Below are 9,112 nucleotides of genomic sequence, written 5' to 3' on the forward strand. Positions count from 1 at the left end.
AAATCACCTGAGCATGGTGGAAAATGGGCAATTCCCTTATGTTAATCCGTGTAGCTAATTACCAGTGATGGTTAGGAAATAGGTCTACTTCAAAGTCTCCATGATTGCCTATTGTTTACCTAAATAGTCCGACCTGTCAAGAGAAGTCCTGGAACTGTATAAAACCCCTTTGGGTCTGGATCCTGTTTATCTCAGATTTGCTTGATGCTTCATGTAGGGGAAGCTTAAGTCATAAGGCTGAGATCTCCAGTCCTATCTGGATCACCCTGAACATGAACACTGGACTATAACCTATGGACTAACTCTTTGCAACTAGGAAGCTCACCATCTCTACTATGAATCTAATCTTAGAACTGTACTCATGTCTGCATGTATATTGATCTTTTAACCAATACTCTCTCTTTTCTTTTTAAATAAAATTTAGTTTAGTTCAGGGGTCGGCAATCTTTAGCATGCGGCCCATCAGGATAATCCACTGGCAGGCCTTGAGACATTTTGTTTACATTAACCGTCGGCAGGCACAGCCCCCCCCTCCCCCCACAGCTCTCAGGTTTGCCAGTCCTGGCCACTGGGAGCTGTGGGAGGAGGCAGCCAGCACGTCCCTGTGGCGCGTGGCTTCCTGCAGCTCCCATTGGCCAGAAACAGCAAATCGCGGCCACTAGGTGCTGCGAGGGGCCGTGCCTGTGGGCGACCAACGTAAACAAAATGTCTCATGGCCCGCCAGCAGATTACCCTGATGGGCTGCATGCTGAAGGTTGCCAACCCTGGGTTTAGTTAATAAGAATTGGCTGTAGCGAACAGCCCTGAGTTCCTTCTCAAACGTGTCAGCCCGAAACAGAGCCTCAGGAATGTCCAAACGGAAATTACCTTGTTCGTATTTTTTTCTCTTGTTCAAAATAGTTAATGTGAGTTCATAGAGTTTGTTAGTTAGTGCTAGTATGCTCTTTTTCTTTTTTGTTTGAGTTTCTAAAACAAACAATGAAAAAAATTGTTCTTTTCTGATTAGAATAGTGAATGCCTTTATTGAGCATCTTCCAACAGACCAGACGGAGCAATTTCAGGTGATAATTGCTGCAGGCCAACTCTTTGCAAGAACATCTCTGCAGGCTTCTCTAGACCCCACTGACACAGCCACTCATTCTGTCTCCATGGCGGTGGTCATGAGGAGGACTTCATGATTTCAGCTATTCAGCTTTCCAAAGGAAGTCCAGGTTACAGTCAAGGACCTTCCATTTAAAAAAAATCAAAGTTTGCTGAGAAAACTGATGCATCCCTCCACACATTAAGAGATTCAAAAGCCATCTTGTGCTCACTGGGAATTTACATGCCAGCACAAAAAGATGATTCAGTAAACCCGAGATGGTGGAGAGACCCTGTCCTACTCAATTCCCTCCCCCGCCCCCACCCCAAGGCATTATTAACACAGTGCAAAACACCCCAATTGCAGAAACGGAAACCAGATGCTTCACAAGCATCCATTTCACAACCCACTAGATCTAATCATCAATTTTGATGAGTTGGTCAAGGACCTGAGTTACCACCCCCACTCATCTGCTGCAACAATCCAAGTCTCCCTTGCTTCAGCGACTGCCTGACTCTTGTCTACAATTTCTACAAGTTATTCTATCCATTTCCCTCCCACCTCCTGTTCCTCTTCAAGGACCCCTCTCATGAGCACTTTTTAAGACAGGAAACCGACTGTCTCCTGAACCTGGTTGCTATAGAACCAGTTCGCACACAGGGAGGGATGAGATTCTATTTCAAGTACTTCCTGGTCCCAAAAAAGAACACTCAGATTTGTAAAGATTCAGTGGTTCAAAATGGTAACTCTTGCAGCAATAATTCCATCTCTGGTCCAACGGAACTGGTTCTCAGCCCACAACCTATAGGATGCTTACTTCCATATTGCGATTCACCTATCCCACAAAAGGTTTCTATGATTCACTCTGGGTCACGATCACTTTCAATACAAGGTGCTCCCATACAGTCTGTTATCCATGCCTATAGTGTTCTCAAAGGTCCTTTCTGTGGTAGTGGCACATCTTCACAAAGAAGAAATTCTGATCTTCCCATATTTAGATGATTGCCTGCTCATAGCATGCTCCTTCAATGAGGGTTTGATGGCCACACAAAAGGCCATGAACCTATTCCTCCGACTGGAACTACAATTACAACATCTGGAGCTCATAGGAGCCTACCTCGATGCAGTAGCAGCCAAAGCTTTCTTTTCCTCACACAGGTTCAACACTCTGATCAATTTCATCTCATCAATCCAGGTCAGCCCTCAGACATTGTCCAGAAACTGTCTCCAGCTACTGGCTCACATGGCATTGGGCATCTTTGAAATAAATCAGGTGAGACTTCACATGTGCTGCCTTCAAGGGTGGCTCAGAACTGTCTACTTACCAAGTAAACACAGCTTAAACAAACTTCTGTCTACGTTCTTGATAGTAAAAAAGTCACTGACCTGGCGGAAGGACCCTCACAATGTTTTCGCAAGGGTTCCCTTTGCTGAACCACCCCTAATGTTGGTATTAGCAATTGACACATCCCTATAGGGATGAAGAGCCCACTTGGGCACCCACAGTGTTCATAGTATGTTGTCTCCACTTGAGTCCATGCTACATATCAACTTGCTGCAACTCAGAGCAGTTAGAAATGGCTGTACACATTTCCTCCTACTGATTTAGGGACAACCACCAGGGAGGAACGAGATGGACTTCCGTCTGCGCCAAAGTAGTGAAACTCTGGAATTGGTGCACTCATAACCACATCAACATCTCAGCAGTTTACCTTCTGGATACACAAAACATCGCAGCAGAGGCTCTCAGCATATGCTTCTCCCAGGTTGACAAATGGGAAATAGAACCTTCCATTCTCCACCAGATATTTCTACACTGGGGCATCCCAAAAATAGATTTATTTGCCATAGTCAAAATCAAGAAATGCCCCCAGTTCTGCTCCAGGGTTGGTCTGCGTCACTTTCTCAGAGATGCCTTTCTTCTCCCATGGAACAGAGTTCTGTTGTATACATTTCCACCAATTCCACTAATATCCAAGATCCTGATCAAGATAAACAAAGAAAAAGTCAGGATTATACTTATAGTTCCCATGTGGCCAAGATGAATATAGTTCCCCTACCTTACTGAGCTCGCTGTATGCCAACCAATTGTTCTCCAGCCTGTTCCTCATCTCCTCTCTCAAGATGCCACCAGGTCCATAAGCCCAATTTCCAGGTTCTCAAGCTCAAGGCATGGCTGGTTGATGGTTCGAGGGGTTAGAAATGACCTTCGAGGATGTAAATGCAGTGCTGTTATGTAGCAGGAAGCAAACTACTCACCACACGTATATCTGAAAGTGGAAGAGACTCAAACTCTGGTGTGACTCGAGACACATTCCTCTTACATTTTCTCCACTATCATTTGTGCTAGGTTACATCTTAGAGCTAAAAAGATCAGGATATCTCTAAGCTCTGTAAAGGTACACCTTGCAGCTGTCATGACTGCCCATCATAAGACTGTTTTTGCTTATCCCACAACAAGGTTTCTCAAAGGTCTGGGTAACATTTTACCACAAATCAGATGCCCCACACTAGCACGAAACCTCAATTTTGCCCTCAAGTGTCTTATAAGACCTCCATTCAAACCCATGGCCACCTGCTCCCGTTTACCCTCCTCTATGAAAACTGCATTTCTAGTAGCCATTACTTCTGCTCGAAGAGTGGGAGAGATAGGAGCTCAAATGGTGTACACCCGCCTTTACAGTCTTCTTTACAGAGAAGGTCACACTATGACCGCACCCCAAGTTCCTACCAAAAATATCTTCATACTTCCACATAAGTCAGTCTATCCACCTCCAGGTTTTCTTTCCGAAACCAGACTGAGACAAAAGAGATGTGACATTGCACACGCTGGACGTTAGGAGAGCACTAGCTTTTTATTTAGATAAGACTAAGTCCTTCAGGAAATCTCCTAGACTATTTCACTCCATTGCAGACAGATCTAAGGAATCATCAGTCTCCAAACAGAGCCTTTCTAGATGGCTATCAAGCTGCATTACCTACTGTTATCAGTCTCATGATCTTCAGCCTCCTTCTAGAGTATGATCTAATTCCACAAGATCCCTCTCCACTTCCAAAGCTTTTCTCAAAAACATTCTGGTCACAGAAATATGTAGAACCACTACTTGGACATCTATCTGCTCTCATACAATTTGCTGAACTTTATGCTGTCACTCATGACTCAGTGTCCAATGCCATATTTGGCTCCACTGTTTTATTCTCAATTCTAGACCCGACTCAAAAGCCCCACTCCTCCCGTAGGGGTACTGCTGCAAAGTCACCTAGAGTGGATTGCTACTCAAGAAAGAAGTTTACTCACCCTGTGCAGTAACTGTGGTTCTTCAAGATGTGTGTCCCTATGGGTGCTTCTGATGGGGGCCTGACTCACCACCTTGGCACCTCCTGCTGGCTGTGCTGGGAATTAGCTGTTGGTTGCCAGTGCGCCTTCCTCCAGTGGTGTCTCACCGTCATTACTTCTGCTCCACCTCTAAGACCCATGTCGCTACCCCGACCACAATGTCCTCTTCTGGACACAGCCCTCTGGCTGTGCCCCACTTGGTTCTCTCCTCCCTTCTGGGGGACCCAACAGTCCTCAGTCCAGCCACTTGCCTCGATGGAACACTGCAGTCTCTGGTCTGGCCACCCACCTCAGTGGTAAACTGCAGTCCATGCACTGGACACTCCCCTCAGTGGCGGGTGGGGGACCCAGGCCTGCCTGCTACTCCAGATCCCAGCCCAAGGACCCTATAGCCAGCAGCCACGTGCTGCCACTCCTCCAACTCCCACCGCCTATTTCCCTGGGCCACTTTCCCGTAGCCCTAGCACCTTCCTGGCCCTTTGTATCAGGGGGTCTCAGTCTGGCAGTCCTGCTCTAGCTCCAGTACTCCTCTAAGGCAGCCAGTCCTTCTCCCTTGCACTTCAGGGAGAGACTGACTCTGGTCTGTTGAGCAGCCCTTCTTATATGGCCCTCCTTGGCCCTGATTGACTGCTCCAACAAACTTTCTCCTGATTGGCTCTTTATAAGCCCTCCTCTCATTGGTTGGGTTTTGCTCAGCCTCCCTGAGGCCTGCTTTAACCCTCCATCTACCTGTATGGTGCAGCCGCCCCACCACAGTGCTCCACTACCAGCCTTCCTTCTCTCTGCTTTGGAGTTCTTTCCAATGTACATTGTGACAGAGAAGGACCTGAGCACAATTTGCCCATACAGTGCTATGTAGCCCTGATGCAGGGCACGAGATGGGCAGAGTGCATATGCAGGCTGAGTGGACACTGCTACTTAAAATCTCTGATCTGAAGCATAGGGGGTGCAAGCGCACCTAGAGTGGAGCACCCATAGGGGCACACATCTCCAAGAATCACAGAGACTAACAAATTTATTTGGGCATAAATTTGCTAGTCTCTAAGGTGCCACAAGGACTCCTGTTTGTTTTTACTTATACAGACTAACCCGACTACCCCTCTGAAACCAAGAATCACAGTTACTGCACAAGGTAAGTAACCTTCTCTTAGAATCAGATGCTTAGAGCAACCTCCCTGCTCTGTGAATGGTTGCTTCTGCAGTCCAAATCTGAACTGATAGAGTAATTCTACAGTTTGAGGGGAAAACCCCTCTAATATTATTTTCCAGCTATGAACATTTTTTCAGCCTCAATTTAGGGTGACTTAGAAAAGATCTTATAAAAAGATAGATTTGATATCTGTAGTGGTACTGCAAATGGAGTATTTGCCCTGGATAAATACCAGAAAAGGACATCTTAATCAGGAGGCAGCTCTCTTATGGAAGCTGTTTGTTTAGAAGCAACCAGCATTGAAGGGAAGGTCAAAACTATAGCTTTAAGATCAATCAGACAATGCTCTTTGATTCAAGACACTTAAAGCATTACAGGATATATGACTACCATCTTTAATAGTGCTGGTCTAAGGAAAGTCTTAGTTGAAGTGCACAAAAATCTTTAATAAATAATTAATAATAATAAAACAACTGGGAGAAAATATGCCTGCTTTCACACTGTGAGTTCTACTGGCCAAAGAAGTGCTGAAACATACCCCTAAGTGGCTTAGTGCTGTAGACAGGGCAACTAGATGAATGAATAACTGAAGACAAATCTAAAGATTCACTTCAGGTTATTTATTTGGAACTAACTCAGGCCTTGTCTACACTAAAAGGAAAAGTCGATCTAAGCTAGGCAATTTCAGTTACATGAATAGCGTAACTCAAATCAACGTAGCTTAGATCTACTTACCGCGGGGTCCACGCTCCACAACATCGATGGGAGATGCTCTCCTGTCAACTCCCCTTACTCTTCTTGATCAGTTGGAGTACAGGAGTTGACGGGAGAGCAATTGGTGGTCAATTTAGCGGGCCAGGATTCACTAGACCCCGCTAAATTGACCATTGATCCATCGATTGCTGCAGCATCAGTCCTCCAGTAAGTGTAGACAAGCCCTCAGGCCCTTCAGCACAAAGTAGCTGTGTCTTCTAGGCCTTTCTCGCCTCAGGCCAAGTGCCACTCTGGCTAAGTCTACGCTACCCGCCGTATCGGCAGGTTACAATCGATTGCACGGGGATCGATATATCGCGTCTCATCTAGACGTGATATATCGATCCCCAAGCGCGCTTATATCGATTCCGGAACTCCACCAACCCCAACGGAGTTGCGGAATCGACAGGGGAAGCCGCGGACATCAATCCCACGCGGTGAGGACGGGTGAGTAATCCGATTTTAGATATTCGACTTCAGCTACGTTATTCACGTATCTGAAGTTGTGTATCTAAGATCGATTTTCCCCCGTAGTCTAGACCAGCAACAGAATGTTCTTTCCCTCTCCAATTGCCTAGATTAGAAAAAACTATCTGTTTCTTTTCCCTGATTTACATACACATCTCCTTTTTCTTCTTCATGATGCCATGTGTAATTTAATAAATATAACTCTATAGTACCTTTTTTTCTTTGAAATATAACCTTCATTAATTAGGGTGAACTGTAGATGATACTCAACTCCAAGGACGTTTTGTGGTCATTTATTTATTTTTAAAATTCAACTTATCATAGATGGTTGGTGTGCTACAGCACCACCTGGCTTGAAGTGGTTTCCATTATATACAGGGTTTACAGTTTGGCTTAGTGGCTCTCAGCACCCCCACTATAAAAATTGTTCCAGCACCCCTGCAACTTATTTCCAAGTAATTCCCAGGAAATCACAAGGCACTTCATAAGGGCACTGCAGTTCCTGCCTTAGAGGCATGGTGAAGCAGGGAAGCAGGTTACAGGAAGTGAGCTATTGAGTGTTCGTAGGTGTGGCTGGGTATGCTTGTGGCTGGAAAGGTGAATTTCGTGAGGTAAAAGATGCATCTTCTGACTAATGGCTACTAGGTCATCCCCGTATTCCAGCCACAGTGACAAGGTAGTAGAAATGGGTGAGGGTAGGTTGTTGGGGTTTTTTTAGGGGTGGGAGATTCAACTAGGGAGAGGAGTTGCCTTTTTTGAGCTGGATCCCCCTTATTGTAAAAGAAGAGAGTGAGGGGTTGTGCTGGTGGCACAACATTCTCTCAGAGATGTCCCTGAGTTTTGCAACCTAATCGTCTCCTCCCATACTTGGTCCCAAATAGCCCAGATTTGTTCACTTTCAGGGCATGTACCATGTGCATTTGTTTACCAAAGCTTGGATGGGGACACAGTGACACAAATAGGACTGAAGTTTTGAAGGGAAGTTTTTCTTCTCACTTTGATCTCATTGTTTGTTTGAGAGCTTTTAAGTTTTCTAGGTGAAGAGTATTTACTGACTTTTACTTTTGACTCGATTGTATTTTTAATTTTGTCTAGAGCCCAGGGTTGATGCTTTTATTTTATAACAAACTAAAACCCAAAGTATATTTTAAAATTCTGCACAAAGCCATATATTTAATGGACAATTCTCAGCCATGGCCCCAGGCCATGCCAGTTGGGGATATAGCCCAATATGTTTAAATATCTTTGTAAGAAGTAATTTGGTTAATGAGTGATTATTTCTTCATGTTGTAGACATTTTAATTTAAAATAAAATTAATCTGTACGATGACATCTATGTACAATAACATTTATCATAATAATCCTTTAAAATCCATAAGAACCAGACTCAGTCCTGGCATAACTTCAGTGAAATTAGCAATATTTTACTGTTACACCAGGGTAAATATAATCCGTAGGTTTTTATTTGTTAAATCTCTGTTCTCAATTGTTTTCAAACAGCAGAAAATTTAGCCTCAATGAATCCTTTGTGCATTGTTTAATCGGTCATGCTAAAATAATACAGACTGATACCACAGAATATTAACTGGGATTTTTAACACAGAGAAAGCATCAGGGAGCTCACAGTGCTGGTATTAGCGCAGATGAAGAGCAAGGAACATTCAGAGTTAGTATCCTCTATTGCCTGTATATAGTATTTGCAAGTTATTGTAGTTCATATACAGCACTGGCTTATCAAGAGCAGGAATCAGAGAGCATGACACCATTAGCAGTTTCATGCAAATTACATAAATGTACATGTTAACTATTGCTGTTTAGGAGAGGGAATCCTATATTTTTTTTAAGTAAAACTATCATTTTTATCACACTGCTCCTCTGAAAAGCTCTTTAAGTCCAGTTTGCGTTTCAGTGGAAATAGGGACATAGCTTCTGTCTCCAGGGCCAGTGCAACCATTTAGGCGACCTAGGTGGTCGCCTAGGGTGCTGGGTTTTGGGGGGCGGCCGCGGCGGCCGGATCTTCAGCCGCCCCAGTTGCTGCCAGCATTTAGGCAGAGGGAGCTGGGGCAGGGGAGCGCGGGAGGGCTGCCTGCAGGAAGTAAGGGGGAGGGGCGGCATGCAGGGGAACGCCTAAGCTGTTTGGCGCTGCAAGCCTGGGAGGCGGGACAAGTGAAGCAGCCACGGCGTGCTCGGGGAGGAGGCGGGGCAGGGGTGAGCTGCTTTACTTCTCCCCTCTCCTAGGCTTGCGGTGCCAATCAGCTTAGGCGCCACAAGCCTGGGAGGTGGGAGAAGTGAAGCAGCGATGGCGTGCTCAGGGTGCTCGTGC

Source organism: Chelonoidis abingdonii, chromosome 9 (genome assembly GCF_003597395.2).
Source record: "Chelonoidis abingdonii isolate Lonesome George chromosome 9, CheloAbing_2.0, whole genome shotgun sequence".
Taxonomy (NCBI): domain Eukaryota; kingdom Metazoa; phylum Chordata; order Testudines; family Testudinidae; genus Chelonoidis; species Chelonoidis abingdonii.